Here is a 15,750-nt window from a genome sequence, read left to right as displayed (position 1 = left end):
GAACCCCAGACCGCAGCGTGGAAGGGTCCTCGATCTGGGGCTTGGGAGGTTGCCCCAGTGGCTGCTGCTATGATGCTTAACACTTCCTAATGTCCTGATTGGCTCTGCAGCTCTTGCTAGCTGTTTTCTCCAGAGGAGATAGACAGGCTGGAGACTGAGTCAGCAGAATAGCTCCAGAGGACCCGTAGAGGGAAAAGAACCTGAGAGAAATAGCTGGGATGAAGAAGCAGGTCCTTCAGTGTGTTCTCTGACTTTGGAACCAGAAAAGCAAGTGTGCTGAGGAGGAGGCCAACCCTGACTGCCAGAAGATGGCTGCTGATATGGGCTTTGTTGGCTTCCGGGATCCTGTACTGAAATGCAAGGAGGCCTCATGGTAGTCAATGCTCTGTGACGCTCTTGTACTCAGTTCTTCTGTTTATGTCTATTGCTTCAGTCTTGCTGCCTTTTGCTTCTACACTGTGGGCTGCCTCAGGGACTGAACCATTCCACCAGCACCGCCCCGCCCTCCATTGGGAGAGGCAGTGGTCAAGGCAGGCCCTTCCAATTTCTGGTTGCTTCTAGGACCCATGTGTTCCCTGTAGCCATGTCCCCCATGAGCCCTGGAGGGTACCCACAGGAACCCGCCTCTCCCTTTCTCTCCTTGACCATCAGGGACACCTCTGTGCCCCATTTTCAGCGTAGAAGAAGTTACAGAAGATAGACTGCCTCTCTGATTTTTTATTCCTTAGATAGTAAAAAGGGAGAGATGTAATAGGGGCTCAGGGAGCCCTGGAGACCCCAAGTCACTGGAAAGAGTATCTGAGGAACTCCTCAGGAATGCAGTGTGGCTAGGAGGAAACCAACCCCTTGTCAAATGTGGACCCTAGAAACCACCAAACTTGTAGCCTAGTAGAAAGATTTAGTGACCCTCAGTTGACTTAGCTTAAAGGTGAAAGCCCCAAGTTTGACCTGTCACTGGAAAGTTCCTCCCTGAGGGAAAGTCCAACCTCACAGTCTCACACTGACAATAGACCTTAAAGTAGTTTAGGTGGGGATGGTCAATCCCATTTGGTGTTGAGTATCTAAGGGTTTCTACCCTTAGGACCAGCCCTTGGCTGCATCTTTCCCTTTTGCGTCTTTTATAAAGCTTAACCCCTCACTGTTATTCCTGTCTGGAACTCCTCATTTTCCTTTGTTATCATTTGTAAAGCCAATCAACTACCCATCTCATCCTCAGTCCCCTTGTTGCTCTAGAAAGGTATTTAAGCTTCCCAACTGTGGAAAGGAAAACTGAATCAAGTTTTGGACTTTATGCCACTCAGGTGGAACAAACAGCAATCAGAATATTAGAGAGAAGATATTGACAAAAATGACAGTTGGTAGGGGAAGGAGCCTCTTGGAGAGTGACAGTTGCTCTTGAAAGGCTCTCTCTTTCCTGGTCCTCAAGACTAGAAGGAATGCTCTCTCCCTGTCTTGGGATAGAAGTACTTCTATTCCTAGATCTTTCCCAACTGTGTGCTCTACCTGGATTCCTGTTATCCTGTCATTGAACAAAAGGATTTAAGGGTAGCAGTTTGAACTGTAAGGCAGATCTTTAGAAGAGACAGGCCCAACCAGCTCTCCAAGTCAGAACCTTTTCTTCCTCTTGCAGTCTACTGCTAAAGACTTTGAACTTAAGAAAAGTAGCACATATTAGCATAGATAGGAACAAAGGAAACCCTCCACCAGGCTGGGAGGCATGGCCTCAGCTCAAAAGCTGAGAGAATCAAACCCAATCTAGGGAAATCATAAAATTCATCTTTAAAAGCCATCGGAAAATACATAATTACAAAATTACAGTTTTGAAGTAGCCACCAAAATAATTTTTTGGTTTGGGGTCACCGCAACATGAGGAACTGTATTGCAGGGTCATGGCATTAGAAAGGTTGAGAACCGCTGGCTTAGAGGAAGGCCTTGGGATGTACAATTCGCATTTGTGGCCTCTCTGAAATGGCTCATCCTATGGAACTTCTAGCAAAGTATAATCGACATAACTACTCCCCCTTAGGATTTTGATTGTTATAGCTGAAATATTGTATTTCCTTACAAAACCCACTTCTCAGTGAAACCAACCAAGTGTTCCTTCTACTACTAAATAAAATGCAGAAATAAATACTAGACTTGAGCTTATAGAGGAAAGTCAGGGGGAGATTGTAGCTTTTATGAGAAATATTAAAAGAGAGGTAAGAACATCATCAGAACCTCTGTCCCAACTTGCTCTGGACATTAACCCTGCTCCTAACCAACCCACCCCTCCCCCTGCCCATGCTTCTGATCCCATACCCTCTATTCTGAGTTCACAACCTGCCCATGCTTCCAATCCCACACCCTCCACTCTAAGTTCACACCCTACTCATTCCTCCAACCCTAACACCTCTGTATCTTTCCTCCCAGTTACTAACACTTCTTTCTTTGCCCCTCCTTCCCACCCTGCCCAATTCAATTCCCATATCATTCCTACCCCTGATCTTTCTGACACTATGGGACAACAACAAACCGTCTCCCTCAGTGTGCCCATCTCTTCTCTTTATCATACCTACCCCATTGAGAATGGAGCAGGAAGGCTAGAAACAGAAACAGGAGTACCAAATAATTCAGATAGGTTATTTCCTTTAAGGGAAGTACCCAATTTTAATAAAAATGGAAACTTGGTATCTGTAAGACATCATGCACCTTTTAGCCCTGAAGATTTAAATAAATTTAAGGAACATCTCCCATCATTTGAGGAAGAACCAATATTAATTATAAAAAAAATTAGGGAACATATTCAGAACTTTTGACCCCAGTTGGATGGATGTTGAGAATTTGTTAGAGACATTTTTAACAAAAAGAGAAAAAAAAAACAATATCATCTCTCTGGCTAATCAGAAACAAGGTATAAGAGGACATTATTGGCCAACTGAAGATCCACATTGGAACCCCAATGTTGAACTAGATCACACAAAACTAAACCAGACCAGAGAAGCATTATTAACAGCTATGAGAGCATGCTCAGATAGACCTGAAAAATGGTAAAAATTTGAAAGAACCCGACAAGAAATTGATGAGACCCCCCCTCCCAGTTTATGGACAGACTTATAGATGTAGGAAATACATATATAGACCTTGATTTATCCAGAGAAAGGGACATTAGGTAAACACGTAGGCAATTCTTTGAGAATTGTTGTTCAGTGATAAAAGACTACTTTAAAACTAATTGTCCTAATTGGGACTCTATGGACCTTGAAGAATTGAGGAGAGTAGCAACCTATGTTTATAAAGGTCATATAAAAAGACCTGAAGAACACAATACGTTAGTGGAAAACTTAAAGAATGAAATTGAAATGTTAAAGAGACAATTGAAAAATAAGGGACAGACCATAGCCCCTTTGCAGGAATCCACAAATAAATCAGTAACCTGCCACTTCTGTGATAAGAAGAGGCCACAGAATGATAGAATGTATAACTTTTCTCAAGATTATTGGAAGGAATATGCAGTTTAATAACAACTTTAGAAATAATAACTATATAATAATCATAGAAACCAGAATTTTAGAAATTATGGATATAACTATAATAACTATAGAAATAAGAACTTTAGAAACCAAATTTTTAGAAATAGGAATTGGGAAAATAATGACAATGCTCCAAATGAAGAAAATTATAATACCCAACAACAATATATAAGAAATGGTGCTCGTCCAAAAAATACTAGAGGTGCTAATGCCCCTCAGAGGGGTGCCCTTCAGGGGGTTGCCCAAAGAACATTCCAAACACAATGAAGGTGTCTGTGGGTGGGTGGGGGGCTAGGGCATAGGAATCAGAGGATACAACCTTTGATTTTCTGGACCCTGATGTCCTACTACCCGTTGTCCCTATCTACTGCGCTCCACATACTAATGAACCCCATGCTACCTTAAAGGTGGGTAACACCTATTATGATTGTCTCTTAGACACTGGAGCTACCAGGTCTGTATTAAAGAATGTAGCAGATTTAAATTGTTATTCCATTGACTCAAGTGTAGTGTAGTGTAGTGTAGTGTAGTGTAGTGTAGTGTAGTGTAGTGTAGAAAGTGTAGTGGGAGTATCAGGAATACCCCAAAGATTTAAAAAACTTACCCCTAGAATGGTGTCTGTAGGACCTCTACAGGTAGAACATTCCTTCCTTTTGATGCCTGACTCCCCCTTACATTTTCTGGGAAGGGACCTTCTATGCAAACTCAGAGCCACAATAACTTGCTCCCCAGATGGTTCCTTATCATTGGAAGTACAAGAGAAATCTTTAAATTTACTCCCTGTACTTCTCTTAGAGAGCCAGGAGGCAAAAGAGCCTCCCACTTTTGAAATACCTATGGATATACCAGAGTCTCTTTGGGCCACATCTTCTTCCGATGTAGGCTTACTTAAATCTGTTGTTCCTGTGCAGATAAAAATTAAATCCATCCCACCTCCTTTCATTCCTCAGTATCCTCTCTCCAAGGAGGCAGCAGAGGGCATTACCCCAATAATAAAGACATTAATTGATCAGGGAATAATAATCCCTTGTAAATCTGAATACAACACACCCATCCTGCCTGTTAAAAAAACAAAAAGAGGGCATGATAGAAAGCACCTCTATAGATTCCTACAGGATCTGAGGGTGGTGAATAATCATGTTATAAAGAGACACTTCATAGTTTCCAACATGAATACTATTATTTCCTCTATTCCTAGCACAGCTACATATTTTACAGTAGTAGATTTCTGCTCAGCTTTCTTTTCCATACCTATACATGAGATCTCCAGGCATATTTTTGCTTTCACCTGGAAGGGCTCACAATATACATGGAGTCGTCTTTCACAGTGTTATGTGGAAAGCCCAAGTTTGTTTGTGTAAATTTTGAACCAAGACACAGATAATAAAACATTTTAAAATAGTAAAATAATCAGATATGTAGATGATCTACTCTCGGCTTCAACAGATGCAGAAGCATGTCAGGAAGATAGTAAACACCTTTTTTTTTTTTTTAATTGCGCAAAAGAGGGCTTAAAATCTTGAAGGATAAGGTTCAGTGGTGTCTCCCTAAAGTAGAATATTTGTGATTCATCCTGACTGCGGGTGCTTGCTATATTTCTCCAAAACGAATTGAGAATATTCAAAATTTAAGAGCCCCAACCACTAAGAAACAGTTGAGAGCAATTTTAGGAGCAATGGGGTTTTGCAGACAATGGATTCCTTGCTATGGGGAAATGACTAAACACATTATAGCACTAACAAAGGATTTGATTCTGGAACCCCTCAAATTAGAGCCAGAACACTTGTTAGCTATATCAGATCTAAAACAGTCTATCCTGTCTGTCCCTCCTCTAGGCAACCCAGATTACAACAAGCCATTTACTTTGTATATACATGAGTGAAAAGGAGTAGCTTCAGGTGTTTTAACTCAGACTTTGGGACCTTCTCAGCGCCCAATTGCTTATTATTCTGCACAACTGGTTCCAGTAGCATCAGGAACACCACCATGTATTAGAGGAGTAGCTTCTACAGCCTGATCAGTGACAAAAACTGTTGATCTAGTATTGGGATGCCCATTAACAATTATGTGCCCACATGAGGTAGAAGCATAAGCTGCACTGGAGCTGCTGTTGTCTCAGAATTTGCCACTGAGTGTTCAGCTTCACTACCCTCTAATATTAGTGCTCAAGGAGCAGAACTCATAACTCTGAAGCACGCTTGTATAATTTCCATGAATAAAAAGGCAATAATTTATAGAGATTCTAGATATGTTTTTGGCATTTGTCACTGTTGGAATTCTATGGCTCCAGAGAGGATTTTTAAGCACAGTTGGAAAATCTATAGCTAATGCAGAAATTATTAATGAAGTTCTTTCTGCTCTCCAGCTGCCTGAAGCCCTAGCTGTAGTTCATTGCTCTGCCCAAACAAGTGGCACTGACCCTGTCTCTAGAGGAAATGATCAAACAGATTCCTCTGCAAATCTAGCAGCGATAGAAGGGCCTGAATTAATTTTAACATTAACAACCACTGATGATTTAAATTTATCAGTTTCCTATAATGAAAAGGAAGTGGAAAAATGGAAATAAAAATTCAAAGCAAAACAGATCAATGGAGTTTGGGTGTCATCTGAAGGAAAACCCCTGCTCCCTAGAAGTTTCTATAACCAAATTTGTCAATCTATTCATTTAAATGGTCATTTTGGCACCCAGGGCATCATGGACTCTGTTAAGAAAGTATGGATAGCCCCTGGTATAACTACTATAGCCTCTAAAGTGTGTTCAGCCTGCTCTACCTGCCAAGCATATAACCAACATGCATTTCATGGCAAAGCTTTTGGTGGGCGTCCTCTGGCTTACACATCTTTTGAGCATCTACAGATAGATTTCATAATAATGCCATATCTAGCCCCTTTTCTTTCATAGTGTGACAAACTTTCTGTAGTTCTAGCTACTGATTGGGTAAGTGCATAATTGCTTAAATAATTTTAATTAGGCCCTGATGCAAGGACCTGTTATAGATTTGTTTTTCCTTTACTTAGATTTCTTTAGACATAAGACAATACAAATTCAAATACAAGTTGTATTTCATCCACAAGTTATTTTTTCTTTTATTTGGATTTTTTTATGTTTTTGATTTTCTTTTGCCAATTGATTCATATATCTCTGTTAACTAGAAAAAACACAGAACTATTAAATCGTCAAAAATCACTCTTTAATCAAGGACAAAAGGGGTTCAGCACTAAAAGGCCTCAGCGCTAATATGCCTCGACAACAGAGCTATTCACCCCACAGGACTGCATAGAGTCTGAGGATTGAACTTTGGTCGCTCTGGTCACTGACCCCTGGGAGTGCAACGAATCAAGATGGACTCTGAGGATCAAAAGAATCTGGGGAACCTATATAACATTCTAGATGACCAGGGGGCTTAGAGTAAGAGGGACAGTTGATTGACCTTACAATGGTTAGAAAGGAAAATGAGGAGTTCCAGACAGGAATAAGAGTCCGGGGCTGATGCCCTACAATGGACACAAAAGGGAAAGAGTCAGCTCAGGGCTAGGCTGCCTTGGTAATGGATCTTAGCCTAGGGGGAGAAACCATTGGGACAAAAGATACTAAACATTGGATGGGATTAGCTACTCCCACCCAAACTACCAGGATGTCTATTGTCTCCTGAAGTGGGACCTTTCCTCAGGGGGAAAACTCTCCTGTGAAAAGATCAAAACTTGGGGTTTCTACCTCCCAACTAAATAAACTGGGGACTTCTACATTTCCAAGTTGACACATCATAACACAGCCATGTATCCCTGAGTGATGCCCATTTCTTATTATTCTTCCCAGGGGGGACTATGTTATTGTTTGAACATTGATTTGAATTTGAGCCATTTTAGAACAAGAGACTACCTCCAAGAATACAGAAGGCTAACCTATTTGGAAAAGGTGCCATGAAGATGCCTGCAGAGATGACACGCTGCACCAAAAGATTCAGAGTGAGCTTTGGGATGTGAATTTGAACTTTGGGGGGATTGAATGTATTTGTTTTGAATGTATACACTTATACCAAAGGGGATTGCCCCCAATTGGCTTTTTTGTTACTTTAGCAATGATTGGTTTTGTTCTATTTCTCTTTTATTTTCCTTTTATCCACAAATTATTACAATTTATGTTAGTTATGGTTACATGTTCCTTTTGTGGAGACTGGCCTCTAGATATAATCACAGGGGGGTATGTAAAGGCTGGATATTCTTGAATCAATAAAACTACATTACCCCAAATTGCTTTTTGTATTACCTAAAATCATTTTCCCTTTTTCCTATGACTCCTTGTTTCTGTAGTTATATGATTGGTTATAAGTATGATGTAACTACTCCCTATTCTTTCACAACCAGGCTGCGTTTAGGTAGTTCTTTTACATTAGTTATTTCTAATAAAACTTTAAAATATATACTTCTTTATTGAATATCAATTTTAATCTTTACAATATCAAAATCCATGGGATTGGAAAAACATTAATTGCTCATTGGTAGGATGAGTTAACATAATAAAAATGATAATCCTACCCAAATTAATTTACTTATTTAGTGCCATACCTATGAAACTACCAGGAAACTTTTTTTCTGAATTAGAAAAAAGCTATAACAAAGTTCATTCTGAAGAAAAAAGATCAAGAATACCAAATGAAATTAAAAAAATTTGAAGGAGGGGGGGCCAGCAGTACCAGATCTTAAACTGTACTATAAAACAGTGGTCATCAAAACAGTATGGTACTGGTTAAGAAACAGAAGGGAGGATCAGTGGAATACCCTTGATGTAAATGACCTCAGTAAAACAGTGTATGATAAACCCAAAGAGTCAAGCTTTGGGAACAAAATCCCACTATTTCAGAAAAACTGCTGGGAAAATTGGAAAACAGTAAAGGATAGATTAGTTTTAGCTCAACATCTCCCACACCACACCAAGATGAATTCAGAATGGGTGAATGACTTAAATATAAAGAAGGAAACATAGAATATTTTACTTGTCCTATCTATGGGAAAGAAAAGATTTTAATGTCAAGCAAAAGTTAGAAAATTTTACAAAATGTAAAATGAAAAATTTTGATTACATTAAATTAAAAAGATTTTTTGAAAAAAAAAACCCAATGCATGCAAAATTAGAAGGGAAGCACCAAATTGGGAAAAAATCTTTATAAGAAAAAACCTCTGACAAAGGTCTAATTATTCAAATTTATTAGGAGTTAAATCAATTGTACAAAATAATCAAGCCATTCCTCAATTGATAAATGGGCAAGGTACATGAAAAGGTAATTTTCAGATAAAGAAATCAAAACTATTAATAAGCACATGAAAAAGTGTTCTCAATCATTTATAATCAGAGAAATGCAAATCAAAACAAATCTGAGGTATCACCTCACACCTAGCAGATTGGCTGACATGACAGCAAAGGAAATTAATAGATGTTGGAGGGGATGTTGAAAAATTGGGGCATTGCTGGTAGAGTTGTAAATTGATCCAAGCATTTTCTAAGTCAATTTGGAACTATGCACAAAGGGTATTAAAAGGCTGCCTGCCCTTTGATTCAGCCATACCATTGCTGATTTATACCCCAAGGAGATAAGGAAAAATACTTGCACAAAAATACTCATAGCTGTGCTCTTTGTGGTGGCAAAAAATTGGAAAATGAGGGGATGCCCTCAGATTGGGCAATGGCTGAACAAATTGTAGTATCTGTTGGTGATGGAATTCTATTGTGCTCAAAGAAATAATGAATTGTAGGAATTCCATGTGACCTGGAACAATCTCAAGGAATTGATGCAGAGTGAAAGGAGGAGAACCAGGAGAACATTGTACACAGAGACTGATACACTGTGGTAAAATCGAATGTCATGGACTTCTCTACTAGTAGCAATGCAATGATCCAAAACAATTCGGTGGCACTTGTGAGAAAGAATGCTATCTACACTCAAGAGGAAGAACTGTGGGAGTAGAAACACAGAAGGAAAACAACTGCTTGATCACATGGGTAGATGGGAACAGGATTGGGGATATAGATTCTAAATGATCACCCTAATGTAAATATCAATAATATGGAAATAGGTCTTGATCAATGACATATATAAAACCCAGTACAATTGTGCATCAGCTACAGGAGTGTGAATTTTAGATTTACTCCACCCTGCTTAGTCTAGCAACCAGGAACGTATGGAGAATGGCCTATGGCAGACATGTGCTAGCAAGTGACAAATAAGAAACAACTGACAGATCCCAAGGGGTGGGGAGTTAAATCAAGCTTAAGTTATGATTGGTACATGTGAAATGCAGGAAGTGATGCAAAGAACGGTCTATATACTTTGCAACACTTCCCCTCTCCAGCCTCTCTTGCAAAGACGTGGATCACGCTCACAGGGACATTCATCTCTGTCAGCAGTGAGGTGTGTTCTGTGTGGTGTTTGGCATCTTCGCGGTTGACTTTTGCAGCTTGCTGGAAAGGGACTGGAGAAGTTTGGTAACATAGGATAGGTGAGGCGTCTTCCCTGAGTGACCTGGGTAATTTAGGATGATTCCTTTTTCATTTACTTCCTAAAATCACTATTCTATTAGGTGGCCCCTCAGAGTAGAACTTGTGGCTGGAAGTCGACCTAGTTTTAATCTTCTGAGGAGGCTTCGTGGCTGAGTTCTCTGTGGCTAGACTGGAGAAACCTTATACCCTTTTCTCTCTCTTATTCTTAATTCCTTCCCTCTGTTGTAATTAAACCACCATAAAATTCCAATACTGAATTGAATATTTTATTGGGATTGAATTAATCCCTGGTGACCACTAGTATAATGTTCAGTCAATAACCCCTAAATTTACCCCTAACAGTCAGGGGTTAGAAGGGGATGGAAAGAACATATATCTTATAATCATGGAAAAATATTCTACATTATACCCCTCCCACCCATAAAAGTAAAACAAATAAAATGTCAAAAATACTGGTTAGTAAATTTTCCATAGCTGAAGGGCTATCATATAATAGAAAAAAATGTATCTCTCTGCCCTAAAACTCTTAAAGCTTTCCTTCTGAGAGTCCTAGATCCAGTTCTTCCTGAGGCTTTCAATTCTGCCTCACGCCTTGAATTCTACCTGGGCCACTACCAATGCTCATCTCTGTGCCTCCACTTTCCCCATCTCTTTAACACCTGCCTCTTTCTCTCCTTCTTGTCCAGGACTCAGATCCTCCTACTAAACAGTAGATATGCATAAACCCTGGGCAGCAGACTAATTTGAATGTAGAGATCCGTATCATTTGAGGTGGTGACAACAAATGTCTCTTGAGAAAAGATTCTGTAGGGTACCATATATAAGAATGAATCTAGATTTGATGGGACTGTCTTAAAATGAATTATAATGTAGTAGCACCTCTGTTCACATTTTCCTATTTGGATAATTATATTTGACCTTGTATGTGTGAGTGTGAAACTCCCTTTCCCCTTTTATTATTACAATTGAATTAGCCTTCATGATTTTTTATAACAATAATTAGTTTTGAGTTCAGAGTAAAAGAATAGTTTGCCTTATAAAAATAGCTAAGATAAATATAGTTTGGGGTACTATCAAATCTTGTTTACATCCTGACCTTAAGCCTGTAACCCTGGAGAATTTGTTAATCCTGCCATACCTCTATAGGGTGTGTAATAAGATGCCCCCCCCCCAAAAAAAAGAGGTTGGATCGTCTTGTTTGTAGAAAAAGACAAGTCATGCAGGAGGTGGAGGACTACCCTTGTTTTCCCATATTATTTAACCAAAACTGCTTACTTCTACTATTCCAACCTAATCATCAGTGAAAACACCAAAACCCTGAGTACAGTACTTACTATCAATAGTGATCTTTTTTTACACTTACCAGATTAATCAGATATCATCAAGAAGATGCCCATATTTTGCATCTATTCTTTTTTCATTGTGACTGTATTTCCTGTCACTGAGTCATCAGATTTCTAGGCATAAGAAAGGCTTTCTCCTAAGGCTCAGAGTCTCTATTCTTGATTTGACCACGGTCCAGCTTTATTGGGAGTGTGGCCTCCCAACAAACCTATTTGGTTTGGAGTTCTGTACTGCTGTGACAAATTTTTGCCATATATATAGCACAGATCTTAATGTAAAATAAGCTAAAGACATAATATGTAAGTGATAGGTTTAGAAATTTTACAACTAAGTGTAATTGTATCACTTATGTTTCACTGACTTCTCAATGCAATTAGTCCAGAGTACCAAGATGATAGATGTGTGATCTTCTATGTAAATTAATCATTTTGATAATGCATACAAATGAATAAAAATCATTGGAATAGCGGTAATTTTATTTCATATTCGAAATCTCCAATATAACTTTTTATCTTTTAATTTTTGCTTTGTAGGAATTTTGGGAAAACATGTAGAAAATAATACTAATTAGAAGTGATTTCTATAGAGGAAAGACTATGTTACTAAATTAACTCCTCTTTAGATCTAGATGCCATGAATTGATGAATTTAAGGCATTTCAGAAAAGGTTAATCTTTTTAAAAACTAAAGTATTTAATTAGACATACTGTTGTAAAGCAATGATGACTTCCTGTTTCCACTTGTAACCTTGGTTGTATTCGTTTTGTTTGTACACACCTTTGAGAATTTAATAACAACAATTTCCTAATTTACACCTAATAATGTTATCTATTTCTCATTTGGTCGTGAATTCATAGGAGAGATGTACTTTCCTCATTGCTCCAATTAGCTTGTTATTCTATGGCCACCATTAGGGTGCTCTAGCCATGCTCAAAGGGAAGTTCAGACAGCAACAACAGAAAGAGATGAGCTTCGTTATCTACTTTAGCTTCAGTTTATCAAAACTTTTCTCTGCCCATTAACTCACAAATCACATCTCAGGAGTCCTCTGTAGCTTTCTATTTTGCCTGGGCTGCCCAGAGGGGCAGTACAAGGGATCAGAGCAGAAGCCATCATCCTGCCCTTGTCTCATGATTTTGACTCTATTGTTGCCTTTTCCTGCCTGCCATTCAAACCTGACTCAATGAATTCCATCTTGCAATCCTCACCACTGAGTCAAGTTTAAGCTCATACTTGGTATGCTTCAACAGAAAGGTGGTAGGCTAAATTTCCTTCACATACTATCAAGACTGGAGAAGCAAGTGAATATCTTTTGACATAGCTTGTAAAATAACTGCATATGGCTCAAATAATTGCTTCTAGAAAGATAACTGATAGTAATGGGATATTAGTAGGTCAAGGAATGACTGCTTAGAACTAGTATCAGAAGGACATAGGGTCAGGGAAGGTGAACAGGATAAAGATTACAGGATAACAAATACTATTGAAACAGATTTATTGAATATTAGGGAAGGAAGGAAAGGGAATTCTGATGATCTATATAAAGAATAGACAAACCTCCAACACAATCTAGTTGGTAGCTTCAGAGAGATGGTATCTGCACTGTCCGTTACCTCTCTAAGAGTTCCAGTATCTAAAATAAAATACAATTCAGTAACCCAAATTCCCCTTATATGGTGACAGAGGTAGTAAGTTTTGACAGATAAGCAGGAACAGGGCTCAAAGGGAAGGTCTCACTGACAGATGGCTTTAGGTTCCCCAAGCAGCTCTGTGGGAATGTCTCAGTTAGCATCAACAAAGATACAGGAATAGGTAGTTAGTAAGAAGGATCACAAGGAAAGCCATTAGAGAGAGAACAGCTAGTTCACCAGTTCCACCCTAGGAGACTAGACAAACACAATTTCCTGCTTAACTGTCTGTTATAAGAACAGTCCTGTTGCTTCTCCAGAATTCTGGAATCTGCCTGCTTCAGCCTTTGCAGCATCCCCTCCTGTTCAATTCCTTATAACATTTTCATTCTGAAGGATTCTTCCCAGTGTGAATTCTTTGATGATGAGCAAGATGAGAACTCTGGATGAATGTCTTTCCACACTGTTTGCATTCATAGGGTTTCTCCCCAGTGTGGACTCTGATGTACAGCAAGTTCAAAGTTATGTGTGAATGTCTTTCCACAGTTCTTTAATTCATAATGTTTCTCATTAGTAGGGATTCTTTGATGTATAGGGAGAGAGGAGTTATGACTGGAAGCCTTTCCAAATTGCTTGCATTTATAAGGCTTCTCTCCACTGTGGACTCTTTGATGTATAGCAAGAGTGCAGTTATGTGTAAATGACTTTCCACATTGCTTGCATTCATAAGGTTTCTCCCCAGTGTGGATTCTCTGGTGTACAACAAGGTTGGAGTTACATCTGAATGTCTTTCCACATTGCTTGCATTCATGAGGTTTTTCCCCAATGTGGACTCTTTGATGTATATCAAGAGAGGATTTATATGCAAATGCCTTTCCACATTGCCTGCATTCATGAGGTTTCTCCCCAGTGTGAATTCTTTGATGACGAGTAAGATGAGAACTGTTGTTGAATGTCTTTCCACACTGCTTGCATTCATAAGGTTTCTCCCCAGTGTGGACTCTACAATGTATAACAAGATGGGATCTTTGACTGAATGCCTTTCCACATTGCTTGCATTCATAAGGTTTCTCCCCAATGTGGATTCTCTGATGTATAGCAAGAGACTCTTTATATACGAATGTCTTTCCACACTGCTTGCATTCAGAAGATTTCTCCCCAGTGTGCATTCTCTGATGTTTAGCAAGATAGGATTTATATGTAAATGCTTTTCCACATTGGTTGCATTCATAAGGTTTCTCCCCAGTGTGGATTCTCTGGTGTAAAGCAAGAGAGTATTTATATACGAATGTCTTTCCACACTGCTTGCATTCATAAGATTTCTCCCCAGTGTGCATTCTCTGATGTCTATCAAGATAGTATTTATATGTAAATGCCTTTCCACATTGGTTGCATTCATAAGGTTTTTCCCCAGTGTGGATTCTCTGGTGTACAGCAAGAGAGTATTTATGAAGGAATGTTTTTCCACACTGTTTGCATTCATAAGATTTCTCTCCTGTGTGGACTCTCTGATGTCTAGCAAGATAGCATTTATATGTAAATGCCTTTCCACATTCCTTGCATTTGTAACTTTTCTCCCCAGGGTGAATTCTCTGCTGTCCTGCAAGACTGGCACTGTGCATAAAAGTCCTTTTGCACTGATTACTTTCACTAGATATTACTTCAGTGTGAATTCTTTCATGTTCAACATGATTTGAATTTTTAGATGCAACACAGAATTCTCTGAAAGCAATGTTATCAGGATCATCACTCATGAATCTGGGTAAGTCCATTTCATCCACAGGAAGGTTCACCTCTGTGGGATTCGCCTTGATTTTAGGTCTGTTCTCTCCTTCTATAAGAAACAAACAATAAAATATACATATATAGTGACATATTCACATATATAGCTCTATCTCCTTCCCTCCATTATCAGAACATAAATTGCTTTATATTAAGAAGAAAAATCTTCCAACTTAAATGGGCACAATCCATTCTTTGAAAATGTCATGACATCAAAACTAAACAAAAATTTAAATCACAAAGATTCTCCTATGTGATCGCATTGGCTGTTCATCAAAAATATGGGATTTTGGACAGGCAAGCATTATTACATTTCTAACTCAGACCATGACCTCAGAAAAGCTGGATGAGTGACTTGACCCAAAATCCTGGCAGATGAGACCAAATCTTGTGGCTAGGTATGCTCTGTCCACAGTACTAGAAAATTCATTTCTAATCTTTTTTTGCATTGTCTATACATTCAATCCTTTCTTCATAGGTATTACACCCCTGAGTGCATATAGACTAAATATTCCTATTATTTCATTTCTGGGAGCCAACAGATCCCCACTGGTTGACAGACATAGTGGGACGCCGGAGAACTGTAAAGTAACCCTCCCAGCTGCCCCAGAACAAAAAGCTCCCAGCTAAATCCATTCTGTGACTTCTCTCCACAACTTTCCCTAATGATGGACTTGTTATGATTATGGTTGCCTCTCCAATACAGGATAAACATTAGGAGAGCAAATCCTTATGGGATCAACACATATATCCCACCTTAATTCCCCCAGATTATTATCCTAAAAAATTACATTTAAAGATTTAAAGCCCAAAGATCATTACCCCCCTCTTTTGCTTCTCCACACCCTACATTCACACCCTTTACAAGCCAAGTACATTAATCACCTTCAAGACACACTCCACTGAATTCTGTCTATGGACAGAAACCAGGCAACTTTGCCAGGTGCTTTAAATTAACACAAGAAAAATAGAACTTGTAAACTGAGGAA

At 39.0% G+C, this 15,750-nt stretch overlaps 1 protein-coding gene across 1 annotated transcript in view; it reads right to left on the bottom strand.

The window, feature by feature from the left end:
• Nucleotides 1–15,750, bottom strand: part of LOC103104114 (zinc finger protein OZF-like) — a 122,851-nt gene that overhangs the window by 92,622 nt on the left and 14,479 nt on the right. The gene's annotated exons all lie outside the window — the stretch shown is intronic.

Source organism: Monodelphis domestica, chromosome 1 (assembly GCF_027887165.1).
Source record: "Monodelphis domestica isolate mMonDom1 chromosome 1, mMonDom1.pri, whole genome shotgun sequence".
NCBI lineage: Eukaryota > Metazoa > Chordata > Mammalia > Didelphimorphia > Didelphidae > Monodelphis > Monodelphis domestica.
This window is presented reverse-complemented; position numbering and strand designations above follow the sequence as displayed.